The sequence below is a fragment of the Sylvia atricapilla genome, chromosome 10 (genome assembly GCF_009819655.1).
Source record: "Sylvia atricapilla isolate bSylAtr1 chromosome 10, bSylAtr1.pri, whole genome shotgun sequence".
Lineage (NCBI taxonomy): Eukaryota > Metazoa > Chordata > Aves > Passeriformes > Sylviidae > Sylvia > Sylvia atricapilla.
Window position 1 is genome coordinate 6712740 of NC_089149.1, and position 17877 is coordinate 6730616.

Sequence of the window (17877 nt, forward strand, 5' to 3'; positions counted from 1 at the left end):
TTCAAGATTTTGGGTTTGAAAGCTGAAGCTGAATTGGGTTATTTCCACTTCCACGTTGTCCCTGGTGAGCAGGTCAGGGCTAGAAAGGGTGTGATGGGCAGAGCTGCACATCCCAGGGCGTGCCAGAGAGTTGAGCTGGCCTGCCTGAGAGGGGGAACTGAGGCTTGCAGTGCTCAGGCATGGAAATAGGCATTTATCTTACAGAGGCACAGTTTCAAACCCAGGTGCTGAGCTTGCACCCTTGCAGCCACAATCTGCCCATTGTGGAAATTCATCTGGGGAGATCAATCTCCCCAGTCTGGAGATGAAAATTCAGGGAGTATTTCAGACCATGGGCTGCTCTGCCCAGCTCACGCTGCAGCGTGGACTTAGGCAACAGGACATCTACGGTCTGTTCTGACTAACTAAATCACCTTGGAAATACCAGATGCACACAAAACTCAGCCCTTTGAAGGGCTCAGAAGAGCAGGGCTATATCACAGCATTTTTAGAGGCTGCACTGAAGCTTTTTGGCTACTCAGCCTTGAAAACCCTTCCAAAGCACAGAACCATCTGCTAAAGAGCCGAGGAGTTTGGGCAGCCCAGGCTCTCTGTGCAGGGCTGACACCCCTCATTCGCAGCATCCCTCAGCCTCTGCACCCCAGCTGTGACTCCATCTGCCACTCTGCTGCCACAGGAGCCACTGAGCAAAGCAGGCAGCCTGTGAGGGACCTCTGAAGGAGGTTTCCACTCAGCTAACCTGGCTAGCACAGCACCCAGCCTGTGCAAGGGCTTGTCTTCTACATCCCACCAACAGCCAGTGCAAGGCAGCATCCAGCACAGCTCCTGGAGGAGCAGAGAACTTTCCAAACATTATCCTCCAAAGGCAAAATAATAAATGGTAGGAAAAGGGCTGTTCAGAAATATCAATTCTTAAAGTATTCTTACAAATATCTTTTTTTATAATCACAGCTGGGTGGTTTGTTTTGTTCTGTTTTGTCGTTTTGTGGGAGTTTTTTGTTTGGTTGGTTTTTTGGTTGGTTTTTGGGGTGTTTTTTGATGGGGTTTCTTGGGTTTTTGGTTTTTTGTTGTTTGTTTGAAAGATGGATGCAAAAGTAGAAATTGGGTAGCTTTACCCAAACAGCTGGAAGATTGCACTGAATCAGCACTGCAATTCAAGATGAAAATCAGCAGCAAGCTTTCCCTTGAAGAAATGAGTAATCCCAAGGCAGAGATTAAGTTGGATAACGAATGTCACAGCCTGGGACACAGCTGAGCTTCTCTTAGTCCAAGTCTACCCCATCACTTTTGTTTTCTCTTGGCACTGGCACTCTTCAGAGGAGGTGTTGGAGCAGCATCCATCAAGCAGGACTTGTGCATGAGCTGGGCTGTGGTTCCCCACGCTGCTGCAGCGAGTCCCTGAGAGCTGCAGATGAGCTCTGACCTTGCCCATTGCTAGGAGCCCTTCACAGCAGAAACTCCAGGAATTTGATATATACACCTCAGTCAACTGCACAAAAGCATTCAAGGTGTTTAGGTCATTAAGCAGCAATAGAGAGGAAAAAAAAAAAAGCAGCTTGCACATCATTACTATTAACTGCAGTCTGCTGTGTAGTCTCAAGTTTCTGAACAAAACCTGTACAGTGAAGCCAAGGGAAGTGTGGGGAGGGGAAGGTCATGGAGAAAGGAAGAGCAGAGTCAGGTCTGTCCCTCAGAGCCAGTGGTCACATATGTGACTCCTCCTGCAGCCTCTCTGCTCTTTTGCTCCTTTGGGGGGAATTCAGAGGGGGAATTCAGAGCCAAATTCACAGCAGACAGAGACCCCAGCACTTCCAGAGGCAGAAGCAGGGCAGGCTTCCCAAGGCTGGCTCTGCCACTGCCCCTTGCTCCTGACCTGACACAGCCAAGGGTCTTTCTTGAGCACTGGCTGCCAAATCATCTCAAAAAAAGCACAAGTGGCCTGGGAAAAATTACTCCACTTGTTTTGGTGTAAAGAATTCAGGTTGCAGCAGCAGTAAACTACTGGATGTACTCACAGCACAGCTGGACCTCTCCTCCCTGTACCCCAAAATGCCTCCACAGCACTACTGGGTAAGGCTTGAGGAGGGCAGCAGAGGCTGTGAGGGGTGCAGACCAGCACACAAGACCTGTCTGGCCACCAAAATGAAGCAAAGCCTCTGCAACATCTGTCTAGGCAAAAGATTTTGTAGTGTCTCCCATGTTTGCATTAGCATAGGCTCAAGCAGCTGACAAAAAGAAAATCACAGTTCTCCTGAGTAAAAATGGAGAAAGAAGTTCTCTTTTTGTTAAAAAAATATTTATTATTATTATTATTAAAGAATTTCATTATTCATTAAATAAATTATATTTAATATTGCTTATTATTATTTATTTTTGTAAAATAAAATCACAAAAAAATCTTTGGTTGGAAAATCAGAAACAAACTACCCTTTAATAGAGAAAATGAAAACTCCCTTAAAATGTGTTTCTTTCCTGTAAAATTTTAGTTACACAGGAAAAAAACCCCATGACTCAGGAGAAAAAAAGGGTTCTAAAAAAATTACATCAGTTCTTCCAAAAATGCTTCAAAATTTTGCCACAGCACGGTAACTGCACTGTATTCATAACATCTCATGGCAAAAAAGGTGAAATGCTATAAAAGCCTTTCAGTAAATAGTTGAGAGCTTCACTTCTAAGCCTGGCCTTGGCACCAGAGACCCTGTATAAGTCATTGCCCCTCTTCCCCATTTTTTCCCCACAGCAGGAGCCCTGTGGTCCCTTCTCCCCCCACAATCTGCTGTGCAACCCCACAGCCCCAGAGAGCTAAAGGGTTAACGTGAGCGTTTGGGTGTTTATTTTGAGTAGAGCATAAAACCCTGACAGGCCATAATTGCAGTGTTGATAAGCAGGGAGAGAATATTTGATGTTTCAAACATCACATGACTAATTGGTGCTGGAACAGCTGTGTGTGTAATTTGGGGATGCTGCAGCGTGTCACGGGCTCCAGCAGCACACCCAGGAGGAGGAGGAGGCTGCTCCTTCCTCACCTGCTCCACCCCAGCCATCCATCCCCCTGACACCACCAGCACAGGGGGTGACCTTCCCCTCAGTGCATTGTCAAGCTGAATGGATGGAAAAGTGAAGAAATAAACACCCACTTCCATTCTTTGATTATCTTCTTGAACTGGGCTTCTCCGCAGAGCATTACGGACACTCCAAAAAAATGCTGATATTTTTCAGTCATTGGGCAAGAGAGCACTCAGGGAATCCCCAGAGGATGCCCTGGGCTGTGGAGAGCAGGGTGTGAGGCAGGTTTCTATTGTAAAAACCCTCATTTTCACATTCAGCATACCAAATTTTCTTTTTTCGAGCTAAAGATACTAGCCAGGTGTGTTGGTGGTGCCTATAGCAAAGAGCTCCAGAAGCACCACAAAGCCCAGAGGGACAGGGTCAGACCCTGGGGGCACTGCCAGCCTTTCTGCACCCTCCACAGTGGGTTGGTTCAGAGTGAAACTTCATTGTTCCTTTTACTCTTCTCCTCCCTCGGGTTATCTTTCCACATCTATCCAGTTGGGATGTTGGATGAGTTTAGGTATTTATTTAGAAAGGGGTGAATATTTCGTTGCTTTGAGTCTTCTTGTTGTCTTCTCTTTCTCTCTCTTTGTCTCTCCAGTTTCCCCCCTCCAACTCTCTTTGGGAAAGTCTCCCCCCCCAGCTTCCAGAAGGGGTGGGAATTTCACAGGCTGCTCTATCATACATTGCTTTAGAACCACTTTTTTCCTTCTGTAGTCCAGAGGGAATTATGAACTATTATTTAAACCAAAACTTGGTGTGATAAGAGCTTTTAATTACTAAATACAATGTGTGAACCAGAGCATGGAGTTTGACTCTTTAAGTCTCTTTAAGGAAGATTAACATGTCTGGACCTGCTCATGAGCAAAAAATCCTGACATTCACTGGTGGGAGCTGTGAGTCTGAAAAAGAGAGTGGAAGGGATGAGCATCTGACCCAACCCAAGCTGGGATGGGGCCAGTGAGTGCCCACAAAAAGCTCAGTATATTTGCTGATGCCAGAGCCTCCCAGTACTGACCAGAGAGCCCAGTGCACAGACAGAATTCAGAGTTTATAATTCTCCTTTATTTGTAAACGTGAGTCTGTCCACACTGTCCTGACCCATGTGCAGAGTGAATGAGGCCAACACTGGGGCACTACCCCCAGAGTCACAGACACTTTCTCTAGGACAATGTGGCCATCCATGAGCATTTCCATGCACCTACAGCTCCCCATTCTTCAATAAAAACCTTCAGTGTCATGCAGGGACAGAGCTCCTCCCTGTGCCCAGAGCTGCCACACGGCTCCCCCAGGACCATAACTCCTCACAGCACTTGGATACAGCCAAAAACACCAAACAAAAGGGCACTGACAGGCTGGTTGTGACCCATCAATTAACAGGCAGATTTGGCATCAGGAGAACCTCTGGAGTGCCTGACCACCCACCAGGCTGGCTGGGACATCCTTATCTAGAGCCTTCAGCAGTGGCTGATGGAGTCAAACCAAGAGCCTACAGCTACAAAAAATTATTAAGAAATTCATCTGTCCTGATGTGTTGTCAGAAGAGCTTTTCCTCCAGCAGCCCCATCTCTGGCCACAGCCACAGCACCACAAAGAGCTCCAAGTGGAGCTCACCCAGAACTCCAAACTCATTTCCTACTGTCAGGCATGTGATGGGTACCTGAGGAGCACCCCTGGGAACAGGAAAACAAGGCACACGTGGCAAACAAGGCTGAAAACTTCTAAATGTGGGGGTCGTGGTTTCACCTCTTGCATTTTGCAAAGCTTAGTGTTTTACTGTAATTATGTTTTGGCTACAAACTGCAGAAGAGGGAAATGATTACGGGTTTTACTATCTCTTAGAATTCAGCACAAGAGCCACAGAGCAGCTGGGGCTGAAATGATGAAGTATTTATATTGCTGTTTTTCCATCACAGGTGTTTCCTAGCATAAAAAAAGATTCCCTTGCATTGCAGTAATATGTAAGTGTACACTGATCAGAGCTGCTGGCACTTGATCTCATAGCCAAGAGGAAAAACAACTTGCAGGTTGTTTTCTATTCATGTATTTATAAGCTCACCAGAGTTATGTATGATATTGTTGTTTCTATGCCTCATGCAACAGTAAGAGGGGTTTATTCCCCAAATAATGTTACATCATGATATTTTCACCAGTTACTTGCTGTGAGGTAAATCTGGATGTCTCTACATAGATTTAGGGAGGAAGCAGGCATTTTTACTGTTTCCTTTTGGGGGGAGAGGGGAATACATGGTCTGCTGTACTCACCGCATATTTTTTTGCATGGAAAGCAGTAAATTTTTGTAGGAACCATTCTGGAGTAAATCCACTATGACTGAAGGTGAGATAATTTAGTATTTAATTTAAAATCCACTAATATTGATTTCTGAATGCTTTTCCTCCCCCAGGGCTGCAAATCAGGTAAAACACTGTCAGGGCCTGGCAGCACACCCCTGCCTGTGGTCAGCATCTCTTCCAGACCTCAGCCAGAATCCACCAGTCCTGGGGATAGCCCCTGGGCCCAGCATGGCTGACGTGGGCTGGGGGGTCTCCTGCACCTTCCAGCCAGGCTTCAGACATTTCTGCAGGTAAGGGGACATTAACAAAACAGCTGCTGGTTTGGTTCTGTTCGTCCTGATCCACGGCTACCATGGATTGGACCCACTTCTCCCAAAGGACTGCTGTCAGCTGCTGGGGCTCAGGATGTTCTTTCAGCTCCTTGTTCCTGTTTCCTCACTCACAAAATGATGTGAAAAGCTTGAGCAGCAACACCTCAGCTCCTTACTGGGGTGGGTGACACAGATGTCCCCAGCACTGTCTGGAGTGACTGGGGCCTGAGCTGTGCCTGCAAACTGCTGCAGCCCTGGAGCACCTTGGGGTGCCCCAGTCTCCCTGCAGTGTCCCAGCACAGGGGCAGAGCTGCCTAAAGCCAGGGGACGAGATGGACATCCCTGGGAGCTGGGGCAGGTTTGTCTAAAGCCAGGGGGAGGAGATGGGCATCCCTGGGAGCTGGGGCAGGTTTGTCTAAAGCCAGGGGAGGAGATGGGCATCCCTGGGAGCTGGGGCAGGTCTGTCTAAAGCGAGGGGGAGGAGATGGGCATCCCTGGGAGCTGGGGCAGGTCTGTCTAAAGCCAGGGGGAGGAGATGCCACACTCCTTGCAGCCAGCCCGAGCTAAGGGCAGAGAAAACAAAGGGCTGCAGCTCTCCGGCCAGCAAAGCATCTCTGGAATGCTGAGCTCTCAGCTCCCCGTACCGGGCCCGGGGATGTGCCCTGAGCACTGACCTGCTCCCTCCACATCCCACTCAAAGAACCTCTCGCTGATTCATGTGAGTGGGCAGAAAGGAAAGAGGATCCTGTGGGAGGCTTTTTCCTCAGGATTAACCTCTGTCTGAGAGGGCTGATATCAAAGAGAGGCAAGTGGGCAGTAGGATAGCTAATATCCAAGACTGGTGGTGGTGGAGGAGGAGGAAAATACTCAGCAAGGAGACACAGATCACTATTGGTAGTGAAAGATTTGGGAATGAAGCACCTCTGCAAGGATGCAATGGGAATGGAGAGAGGAGTTTTCAAAGTCCAAAAGCTACTCATCCTCTTTGCATAGTTTTTGTAGCTGTCAAGACAGGAAACAAAGAGGATGTGGAAGGCTGCAGGTTCATGAAGCATAATTGAATGCCTAATTAGCATTCCCACTAAAAATCCCAAATTCCTCACAGCTTATGGCCCATGTTGGTGTTACTCATTTACCAAGGGCTGTTTCCCAGGAGCTGCCTCGGTTGTCCCACCATCTGCTGCCACAGGTCACGTAGTGGTTAGGCTGGACCAGCAGCAAGGCTCATCCCTTGTCGTGATCTCACTGAAGTTTGTGCAAACCCAAGCTAAAAATTGAGCTCATGATGGTTTAGAAAAAGCCTAGACTGGAAGCACAAAACAAGCATCTTGAAAGCAAAATGAGGTTTAACTACAGCTGATGATCCAACTTTCAAGTAGATAAATTACTTTGCAAAAAGACTGGTACAGCCAAGCCCCTTTTCATTTACAGCAAGCTAACTCAATCAGTTCCTATTCTTTTTAGATAGATCTGCTGGGTGTAAATGAATGTGTATAATATGTGGACCATTTATTTCCAAGAACATTGCAGTAAAAGTTTCTTTATGGATTTGCTGCAAAATCCTAAGTAAAGAAAAAAAATCAATAGAAAGTATCCACCTTTCTTAAAAAGAAAAGCCATTTTTCACCCCAAAGTTCAATTCATTTTGCTCTGGCACTTACTGACTTTGATTAAGAACCTTTCAATGTTTGTGCAGGGGCTTTCCACCAACCTCCCTGGAAGAAGTTTTAAGTCCTTAAGCTACAGGGGTATCTACAGAATTGGAGGGGCTTTGATGGGGTGTGGGGAGAAATCACAAAGCTGAAACTCATCTCTGCAAGTGAAGGTGAGAGTTGTTTTATTGTTCTTAGCTGGGGGTGTCCATGAGGATTGTCTGTGTGGCAGCATCAGCTCCAGAGGCTGCACTGCCCCCAGTATGACCAGAACAGATTTGATATGACAGACCCAGGAAGAGGGACCAGCCCAGTCCAGCCTGTGGTCACCAGATCCCTCTGAGCTTGCCTGCAGCACCCTGAGATGTTGTCTGAGGCTTGGGGGCTTTGAGGGCCCAGCAGAACTCATCATTGAAGTGTTGGTGCAAATCCTGAGGCAGTGAGTTCAACAAGGGTCTTGGGAGCAGAACAGTCCACTTGGTCTCACTCACTTACACATTTTGCCTTGATTTTGCAAAGAAAAGTGGCCCCAAAGGTTTTGGGAGCATCTGTCACAGCAGCACCGGGCAGTATGTCTGTGGTTGGAGATTAAGCATGAGTCACTGGCACTCTGGGAGGTGGGTGGGGACCAGCAGAGAGCAGGAGGCTCTGCCAGCTCCTTTTTCTCTCTCTCAAGGACCAGCTTGGCTCAACCACTGTTATTAGCTAGCAGAGTGGAGGGCTTTCATCACCCAGCAGCTGTAAGGAAGTGGTTGTGCTCACTTGGGAACGAGATAAGATGTGGAATGAGTGGTTTTTGCATTCCTGTGAGCTGCTTGTTCCCCTGTACCTTCCACCATGCACAGCACAGCTCCTCACGAGGGCTGGGCTCTGTGAAGGGGCAGGAGCCTTGAACAGAGAGGATTTGCTCTTTCTCTGGGTGCTGGGGTATCTCTGCAAGACAAGGGATGCAAAGGGTGAAAGGACAAAACAGATTCTGTGCTCGTGGTGAGGCTGACATTCTCCTTGTCTGTGTACAGAGGGAATGGAAATGTCAGGTAAATGCAAAGGCAGCTGTACCTTCTCTCCATCCAAATTCAAGGGATGGCAGATCAAGCAGGTGTCTCCACATACGACATGCTTTGTAGAAGCCTGCCTCTTCTAAAAATGCTTCCTTTTTTCCCCAAAGAAAGTCACAAATAACTTCAGGCTGAATAAATATTTGGAGAGAAATATTTTGCTTAGTTTCTTGAGATTACCTTGACTGGAAACAAAATCCACAAACTCATTATTAAAAAGAAAACATCTTACCTTTGATAAAGCATTTTTTCATTCTCTTTTGCTGGTGTTAAATAGGAGGTCAGAAGAGAAGCACAAAGGAGCAGATGATTTCCTGAGATGATTTTCAAACCAAAATATATGACTTGAGGCACCCTAGACATTGTCTATATGGAAGTCAGCTGTCCACAAATAATATCATGTAACTAATTAAACATTGTTCCTCAGCTGTTGTAAATGAAGATATAATTGTGGGTTTTAGTAACAAGTGTCTGGTATCTGATAGTTTTACCTATCTCTGGGGTTGGGGAGGATAGATGTCTCAGATTAATTATCAACCAGCTTGCAGATTAATGTGGGAAAATGTCTACCCTGGCCTTAAAAATGTCTGACTGTTTTACATTAATTGGCAGTCAATTAAATTGTGGTAAAAGTGCCCAGAGTGGACACACTCAGAGGAAAAGAATTCACTCTGCGTGCTGTGTATGTTAATTTAAAATCACTATAACAGCCATTTCAAAGCAAAGTCTTTCCCAGCGTGACCGAGGATTAATCTTCATTCTCATTTCAAGGGGGATAAGTGCACTGCTGTTAAATAAAGCCATTTTTTCAGTTTCCCAAGCTAAAGCAAGACTTTTCTGTCAGAATATGTATCACAATTTTGCGTTTTTAAGTGACCAGTCTTTGAAGTTCTCCTCTGCAGACTCTCCGTCAGACCTTGTGATGTCACTGGAAAACCCAAGGCAGAGTGAGGATTTCCCCTCATTCCCCACCTTTTACCTGTGGAAGGTGAGTTACTCAGGGTTAGGGAGGAAACTCACTTCACTTTGATGAGATGCTCCTGTACACTGAGCACCAAGAGTTCATTTTTCCCATCTTGCTCAGAAAATTGAAAAGCACAGCAAATAAAAAGCATGAAATAAGAATTAAGAGCCAAACAGGAAAGCGTATGTATTTTATTGCAACAACTTTCATAGGGACATTAAGGGTTTTGCTTCATTGCAAATTGTTATTATGAACAATATATGAATTTCTTCTAGACCATTTTCTTCTTTCTTTACCTCAAAAAGGAGAGGCATTAACAATGCTCTTAGCTATTAGGGAATCGTTTTGTGCTGTCTGAAATTAATGTAAATTGAAATCAGAGCCTCGGGTGCTGAGGTGAAGTTTGAAGTTTTCTGTGATGTGAAGAAAAGAAAGCTGAAGAATCTCAAAGATATTCATCAAAATGGGCCATTTTTATCTGCATGGCTTTTTCTATTTTCAGAAGGCAGCAGAGGTGAGATTATCACAGCAGTTAAGAGAAGAAACTGAAGTTTCATTGAGCTGGCACATCTAGATACATTAAATCTGGTTGTGAGATGTAAATGAATAAAGAAGACATCAGAGATGGAAGGGGGGAAAGTCATTTCTCTCTTTCCTGCCCCTGAATCCCCTTCTCCTGCCTTGACAGCCAGTCTGGGCTAAATGGCCACAAGGGCCACAGAATGATGTGGGTTAGAAGGGACCTTAAAGATCATTTAGTTACAAATCCTCAACCATGGCACCACCAGCTCAGGTTCCTCAGGGTCCATGTTTGCATTCTGTGGCAGCTCCCACCCTCCATCCTGCAGGAAAAGCCCTGGTTCTGTCCATGTTCTCTGATGTGGTCACACCAGGCTGGGCTGGAACATCTGAAGCTTGTCCCTCAATGTGCAGCAAAGAGGTTAATAAATAAGACTGAGATTCCTCTCCAGGTGCTACACAGGCAAGTTCCATCACACTTAGATACCTCTGTGTTTTAATTAATGCTAATAGGTTCATTCTGGTCTGGAGCAGTCTGCCCTTACCTCCATGGCACAGCTGCTGCAGCCCTTGAAAGCCCTCTGGCAGGGCAGCACTATCTGCACTCCTTCTTCCAGATGCTCACTGGATCCAAGAAAGCAAAAAATATAAATTAAAAGGTCCCTTTTCCACATGGACAACTGCTATCCTTGCCAAGAGGGTCTTCTATCAACTCAGATAAGGAAAATGGAGAGAGGAGGTGAAGGATAGAGCTCCAGGGGGAAATACTCCTCGCTTCCAAAGAACAGGTTTCTGTCTGCCTCTCGTTCCCACATGCACAATTAATTCACATCCACCACGTGGTTGTAAAACACAATAGTCTAAAAAAACAGTCAGGAGTTTAAATAGTGCAAATTTAATATAAATTTTGGGGACAGAGGAAAATAGGTGGCAGTCTGAGATCTCAGAGTAGAAAACAGACCTTTCCAGAGGATAATCTCTATTAGATTGAGGAGGGATGTTAGAGTAAATTGCCAGTGCTAAGCAATTTTCTGATCTCAGGCATAGGAGGTTTATAACAGCCCCATGTGCTTTGGTTTAGATCATTTAGTCTGTTTTGCTAGCAAATATTACCATGTGCTGAGCAACTAATTTTCAGCAAACCTTGGTAGAGCCATCAGGGAACCAGATTTGTTCTGTGCTTTAACTTCATCAAAACACTTTCGTTCTTTCCTTTTTTTTTTTTTTTTCCATCTTTTGACTGAAGCACTGCAAATATTCTGATCCCAATCTGAAGAAAAAATCTTGCACAGCAAACACAAGCTTCAGTCCCTGGAACCTGCACTACCCCAGGCCAGGTCCCCTTTGGCAGGTGCTTTGGAGGAGTCGTGATGACATATCAATCATTTCCAGCTCCCTTGGTGCCTCCTCAACATCTTCATCAGTTCCTTGATATGTAACACTCAGAGAAAAATAAACCCAGCGCTATTATGCCCTGGTTTTCCAACCTGCAGCTTCTCAGCCAGTTATCCTTTGCTCCCATGTGCTGTAATTTGCCTTAGAAACCTGCATGTGTTGATTTCTGGGCCCCAGCCCAGCTCCTGGGGAAAGTTCACTGAATGTGCCAAGGTTGCTCCAGCCCTCAGCATCCAGCACGGAGGGAAAAAGGAGGAAAAGCTCTCTTTTCTGTGGATGTAATCACATTTCTGACACTTCCAAGTTATTCATTTGATTGGAACGGGGCAACCAACCCAGCTGGGCTGTGTCTGTTCTTTCAGGAGAACCTGCTCCTCCTCCTCCACCTGCAGCAGTATTTCAGAGAGCCCACGACCAGCAGTGGATGCAACCCAAATCCCTGGGGTCTGGCTCCTGCCCATGATCCCACCCAGCCTCCGGGAGCCTGGCTCACTGGGAAGAATTCAGACAAACAACAGGGCACGGCTGTGCTGTGCCTAATTGATAGTAATGTTAAAAGACTGATTGTAATTTGAATGCTAATTAAGGGAGATAGTTATTGATTTTAATGGGAGACAGAGCAGGCTCTTGCACATCTACCACATAATGAGAAAGTACTGGGGTTGCTGTCAGTGCCGGGGAAACGATCACAATAATAATGTGCTGAAAAAAATGCAGCTTCCTCTTGATAAACCCTTAACAGAATGGCACGAAAGGAGAAAGGATTTTCTGCTCCCAGCCCTGGGAAATTAACTCATTTCTTTCTGTGTAATTTGCCATAGTTATAACAGCACTTCCAAACCCCAGCAAACACAAATATGGATGTTATGAGGCCACCCACCACTAAGTTATATGGACAACTGGAGCTTTTAAGATGCTTGCGTAAAATGTCGTTCTCTACTCACCCGCAAAATTCAAAAATCTCAATTTTTAGTACAAAATTTTGATTCAAAAATTCTTTACTTTTAGTAGGTTTAGTGTGAGCTGAGGTCAGCTCAACACCCAGCATCCACAAGTCAGCACATGGTCCATAATTTCAGGGAAATTTAGAGAGTGCATTATTTTACAGTGGCATTTGGAACTTAGTATTTGATTTACAAATACCCTTCCCCAAAATTCAACACCATAAGATTTTTCCTGTCATTTTTACTTCTACCAATTCATCTTTCATTTATTGCTCCCTTTCTTAATAGCAGAGGGGGAGAGGAATGGGGTGCTCAAATTCCACTCTATCAAGGTCCTCACAAATAAATAAGAGCTCAAAAATCCATAAAAATTGTCCATAGCTTTTCAGCTGCAAAATCCACATCCCATGCCAAGAATTACCACAACAATAAAAACTTCCCCATCTTTATTGCCCCAGAGCATGTGATTCATTGCAAAGTTTCCCAGGAATATTTTTATTTATGCACACGACTCCATGTTGACCAGAGAGGGTGGAAAAATCTCCAAGCCCTGTCTTTGGCCAAATTAGATTTCACAGCTGAATCGTTGAGATTATACTTCGATTTTCAATGCTGGTGCTGGCATTTTTATGACAGTGGCTCTGGCTTATTAAAAGAGCATATTGAAACCAGCTTGGTGATTTTCCCCTCCTTCTTTTCACTCTGTTATACCAAAGAACATTTATTACTTTTTGATAAAAGATGCACACCCCTCCCTCAGGAGAGGGGCACTGAAGCAGGATGAGATGGCTCCTGCCTTTGTCACTGTCTCCAGAGTAACTGGGGAAGGGCAGAAACTGGAGTGTAATCATTCAATAGAGTGACAAAACACAGGGCTGAAGGAAAAAAGCTTAGATTAAATAATTCTTCCGTGTCCCTTATGTCTTCATCTATTTCTCAAAAGGCATTATGTGCAAAGCAGAAAACGGTATTACTTTTTTGTGTTAATAGCAGAGATGAATCATCTAATGTCATTCAACAGTTGGAACTAATATCAAGATTCAGGTTTCACAGTTGGCTGTAAGAGAGACCAGAAAAAGTTGCGTGGATCAAAAGAGGTTCATGTTTTTGGGAAGGTCCCTCTCCAGTCCCTCAGTCTGTGACTTCCTCTGATCTTGGAAATCGAAGCTCTCTCTTTAAAGCCTTCAAATTTAGTTCTTGTTCTCCTGAATGCTAAACATCCAGAGAGAGCATTTGCAGGATACACAAGGAGGGCACTTTGGGCTTGCTGCCACACAGCCAGGCTCCAAAACCCCAACAAAACCTTCAGGAAGATGATGACAGGGTCCTTCAGGGTGTTCAGAGCAGCTTGTCAGGCCAGCAGCAATCCCCTGGCACCACCATGAAGGCTCCAAAGAGCCAGGTGGTTGCTGAGGGTGGAGCCCACCAGCTAATCCTGCCAAGGACTCACTAGCCAGGGACCACCTCCCACAGCCCACTGGCCCCAGGGACCTGCCAGGGCTTCCATGCACCTCTGGGAGGTTTGGAGGAAGGCTGGGGTAAAAAGTGCCTCTGGAGCAAGGCATAAGTAGGTCTGCTGATAATGTCAGATGGTTTCAAAGATCTGTGCCTTTTGGGAGGAGCACTCAGGGTTAGAGACTGAGGTGGCTTCACCCCATGGGTTGCTCTCTCTCACCCAGAGGCTGCCTGGCCTCCACTTCCCTCCATGCCCCACCAAGCCCTGAAGAACCACGTCAAGTGGCACCAATCTGTTGGGACCAGTTGGTCAAAGGAACAAGATCATGAAGCACAGAGAAGCAGGAGCTGTTCCACGTGAGGTTCAGCTGTTCCTGCAGCAGAGGTGGCACTCCAGGTACAAACTGCCACAGCCATCCGTGCTTCATCCTCCTGCATAACCCATCAGCCTTTGTGCAAAAAGCCTGGATGTGAATCCACTAGGACACTACAGCTAATCATGAGAGAGAAAATAGAGGGAAGAACACTCAAGAGGAGTGTGAGCAACACAGTCTCCAGAGCAGGAAGAATTAATTGCTTGAATCCCAGTTCATTGCAAGCTGTGGAAGTCAGTGTGAGGGAAGGATGCCCACATCTCGCAGAAGGAAGGTGTGTAAAGCCAGGGTCACCTTTCACAGCAAAACTTCACAGAAATTAGATGGCAGCCCAACCGTGCTAAGAGTTTCTCCACATCAGAGGTTCTGAATTGTGGCAGAATAATTCCAGCATCTGTAATTAGCGCTTCCATTAAATCCTCATTGCTCTCATATTAATTTCAGGAGTTTGGAACTGTCAGGAGCGTTATTAAGGGATGCTATCCTTGTCAGGAGCCGCAAAAAAAAAAAAAAAAAAAAAATTTGAGCCTCTGATTAAAAGTTTAGGGCAGCCCTCATTATTTCCTGCATAAGAAGAGCAGTCTTTTTTGGGCTACCCTTTCATTCAGTACTGTTTCATTACAGAGGGTCTTTAATTATTTCTGCCTCAGAGCTACTAAAAAAAAAAGACAATTTGTTTTTCACATGCTTCTTGGTGCAGCCAAATACAAAAATTCCCATATGTTTTCAGAGCTGGGCGGACAGAGTGGCACTGGGAAGGTGCTGGAAGAAGTCACTGTGATACTGGGAAGGTTCTGGGAGAAGTCACTCTTGAGCTTTCCAAATTACCTGCCTGGACCAACAAGGCAACAGGGGATTAACTGCCCCTCTCATTAAGAGCCATATCCAGAATGTGGCATCCAGGAAACACACAACAGCCTGGGGGAAAACACATCCAGGACATGTGTTTCCATGGGACTCAGTACAATTATTTTGGCTTTAAAAACAGACCAAATTTCCTAACTCTGGATCCAGCCATGCCCCCAGCACAGCCCCAGCCACGGAGACCTGGGAGAGAGGCTTGTGAGTTCTGGATGGGGAACAGGAATCACGTGGAAAATCAGGGATGGGAGATTTCTTATGGAAAACCTGGCCACCCTGTGCTACAAGGCTGCACTGCCTATGTGCTGTTTGCACACACTGAAAAATAGGTGTACAGGCTGAAGGAAAGGCAGGCTGGGGCTGGTGCCAGAGCAGGGCTGCTCTGAGCCTGAAGTCAGGTCTCAGGGCTGCACATTAGAGCAGCTACATAGTCTTCAGCCAAATATTTGTCAGGAAATAAAAAATTGGATGGACTTAACCTCATTGAGATCTCCTGTCAAAGTTGTGTGATTGTTAACATTGGAAATGGAAGTTTGAAAAATCAAGATGCCTTATTTGAGAAATTAAAAATGAAGGTTTCACTCCAGGAGGATGTTTTGGTTTGGAATTTATGCATCCGTTGTTTAATACAAGCTGAAAACATCTTTCAGCTTAAAAAACCCCATGCATTTGGGGGGTTGAAAAACATTTACTAAACCTGATTTTTCCATGCATACAGACAGTTGACAGCATTTTTTTTTCCCCCATGGGCAGTAAATAAAGAAACTGACTCAATCCAGTGAGCTGCAGATGCTTTTTACTCTGTCTGAAGCTGAACATCTCTGAAGACCGAGTTCTGTATTCCCTTGGTTACTTTTTAATTACATTGCAATAAAATTGCAAGGAATCTAATTTTGCCAGACAAAACCCAGGGACTCAGTGGAAGGTGATGGGGGTCCAGCTATTTCACACACTAATTACACCAGCATGAGCCCTGAAATACTGTGCTATTTTTATTCATTCATGGGGAAAAAAAAAAAAAAGCTCTCTCGTCTAGATCTGAGTGACTGCTATTTCATTCTCAAAAATAGTCAACGCACTCTTCATTTCCCAAAAAACAGCTGCCCTCTTCTGTTTCCAAGGAATATTACTACCTTTCAAGATCCTAATGGGTGTGCTGCTGAAATCAAAATAAAATGCCATGGCTCTGCCTGCCTCAAAACAACAACCCAATCTCAATAAAGCACTGCCACCTTTCTTAAAACCTCTGAAACGGGGGCAACATTAAATAAGAGCTTGAAATATGGGTCTAAGGAGGGAGTTGTTCAGAATTTCTAAAAGTATGTCTGCAGTGCCATCAGGAGGTGTGATCACAGCATAGGAAGGCTGAGCTGAGGCCAAACCAGCTGGGTGAGGCAGGACAGCCACAGGACAGACAGACACTGGAGCATGGGTGTGGGGAGAGGCATCCCACATCCCCTTTCCAGGGACAGCATCATCCCAAGAGCTCCAGGCACCTGTAAGGGTCACCACAAGGTGTTGCCACCTCTGTTGCACCTCTCTGGCTGCAGCCAGCACCTGCAGAGCCTGGACCCCGCTGAGGACTGATGGGAATCCTGCATCCAGGAGGCTCAAACACATGGAAAGATGCAGTCTTCTAAGGGGCTACAAGACTTTTGTAATTTTTTTTCGTCTTAGTTTCCTGGAAGTCGATTAGAAAAGCACAGCCTGGATGTGCAGTGGGTGAAAGGCTGGTCAGTGCTGCCCAAGCAGGACACCACAGCCCACAGCAAAGCTGCTGGACCTGCAGGGAGGTGGCAAAATTGGAGGCTGAGAAAGTGGATACCAACTAATACGAGTTATTTTTGACAGCTGAATTACTGCGACCCATTTCTGCCAAAACTGACCTCAGTTCTCTATTGTTCTCACTTTTCCAGTTACCAAAACCATCCCCTCAGGGAACAAAGATCAAACACTTGTTAGAGGAGGGTGACTAGTCACCTCACACAATTGCTCACTCATCTCCTCAGCCCCATAAAATGTATCATAAAATAAAAATGCCTTCTTTACTGCCTAATAAAGAAGGTTCAAGTGCATCACTGCATTTACATGAACGTTCAAGAGAGTCAGATTTGCCACCAATGTATTACACCTTGAATACTATTTTTTTCCTTAAAATAGGAATGAGTCCACTCACCCCACACTTGCTCTTTCCCCAGAGGGACAGGAAAGATTCCACCGAGACAGAAAAATGTAATGACTTCACCAAGGTCCCATTAAAGAAAAAATAAAAAAGAAAAAGCAGTGGCTCAAATAGGTGAAGGTGGAGTTGCCTGTTCTATGCTCTATAGGAAATCTGGGCATGAGGACGCTGATTAAAACTGGCCTCTTCTTGTGCAAGTGGAAATATTTTCCAAGTAATGGAGCCTGCCTGGACTTCGAGCATCTGGCCTTGTACATGTGCTCCAGATGAAGAAGACTGCCCCCCAAAATACTGCATTTCATCACCAGTTAACTTCACAGCAAGAACCTCCACTGCAGTTGGTGATTTGGGTTTAGAAAGGTAATAGCAGAAAGACACAAAAAAGGGGAGAGAAGCCTGGTGCTCCTCCTCAGCTTGGCTCTGGAGGGACTGGCACAGCCCTGGCACCTCAGAGCCCCTGTTTTGTTCTTCTTTCCATGGGTTCTCCATCCACACCACTTAACTTTCCACATTTCCCTGCCAGCAATACATCTCCATGCTTTGAGGAATGTAAAAGCTAAACTCTTTGGAAAGAGCCTCAAAGCACACAAAGCAGATGAAGAGCTAACACTCTTTTAGCCCTTCAAAGGCCTAATTTCTGCAAGGTGACAATTTGCTTTGGTCATACAGCAGGTCTATGGAAGCAAAATGCTGCAGACAGGATTTTTTTCACAGTGCTGTAGGTGGAACCAGCTGTATTGGGCTAAAGGCAGCACTTCCAACATAGATAAGTCATTTCTAATAAACAGAAATTGGAAAAGCCTCCAGCATCGAAAC

At 45.5% G+C, this 17877-nt stretch overlaps 1 protein-coding gene across 3 annotated transcripts in view; it reads right to left on the reverse strand.

Moving 5' to 3' along the window:
- Nucleotides 1–7473: 7473 nt before the first annotated feature.
- ZMAT3 (zinc finger matrin-type 3) overlaps nt 7474–17877 on the reverse strand; it is a 31688-nt gene continuing 21284 nt past the window's right edge. The window contains exon 8 of one of the 3 annotated variants that reach the window (XR_010744360.1): nt 7474–8242. The gene's annotated coding sequence lies outside the window, so the exon portion shown is untranslated. Of the gene's footprint in view, nt 8243–9492; nt 16663–17877 lie in introns of those variants that run through there. The other 2 variants (XR_010744359.1, XR_010744358.1) reach the window with 2 other exon arrangements.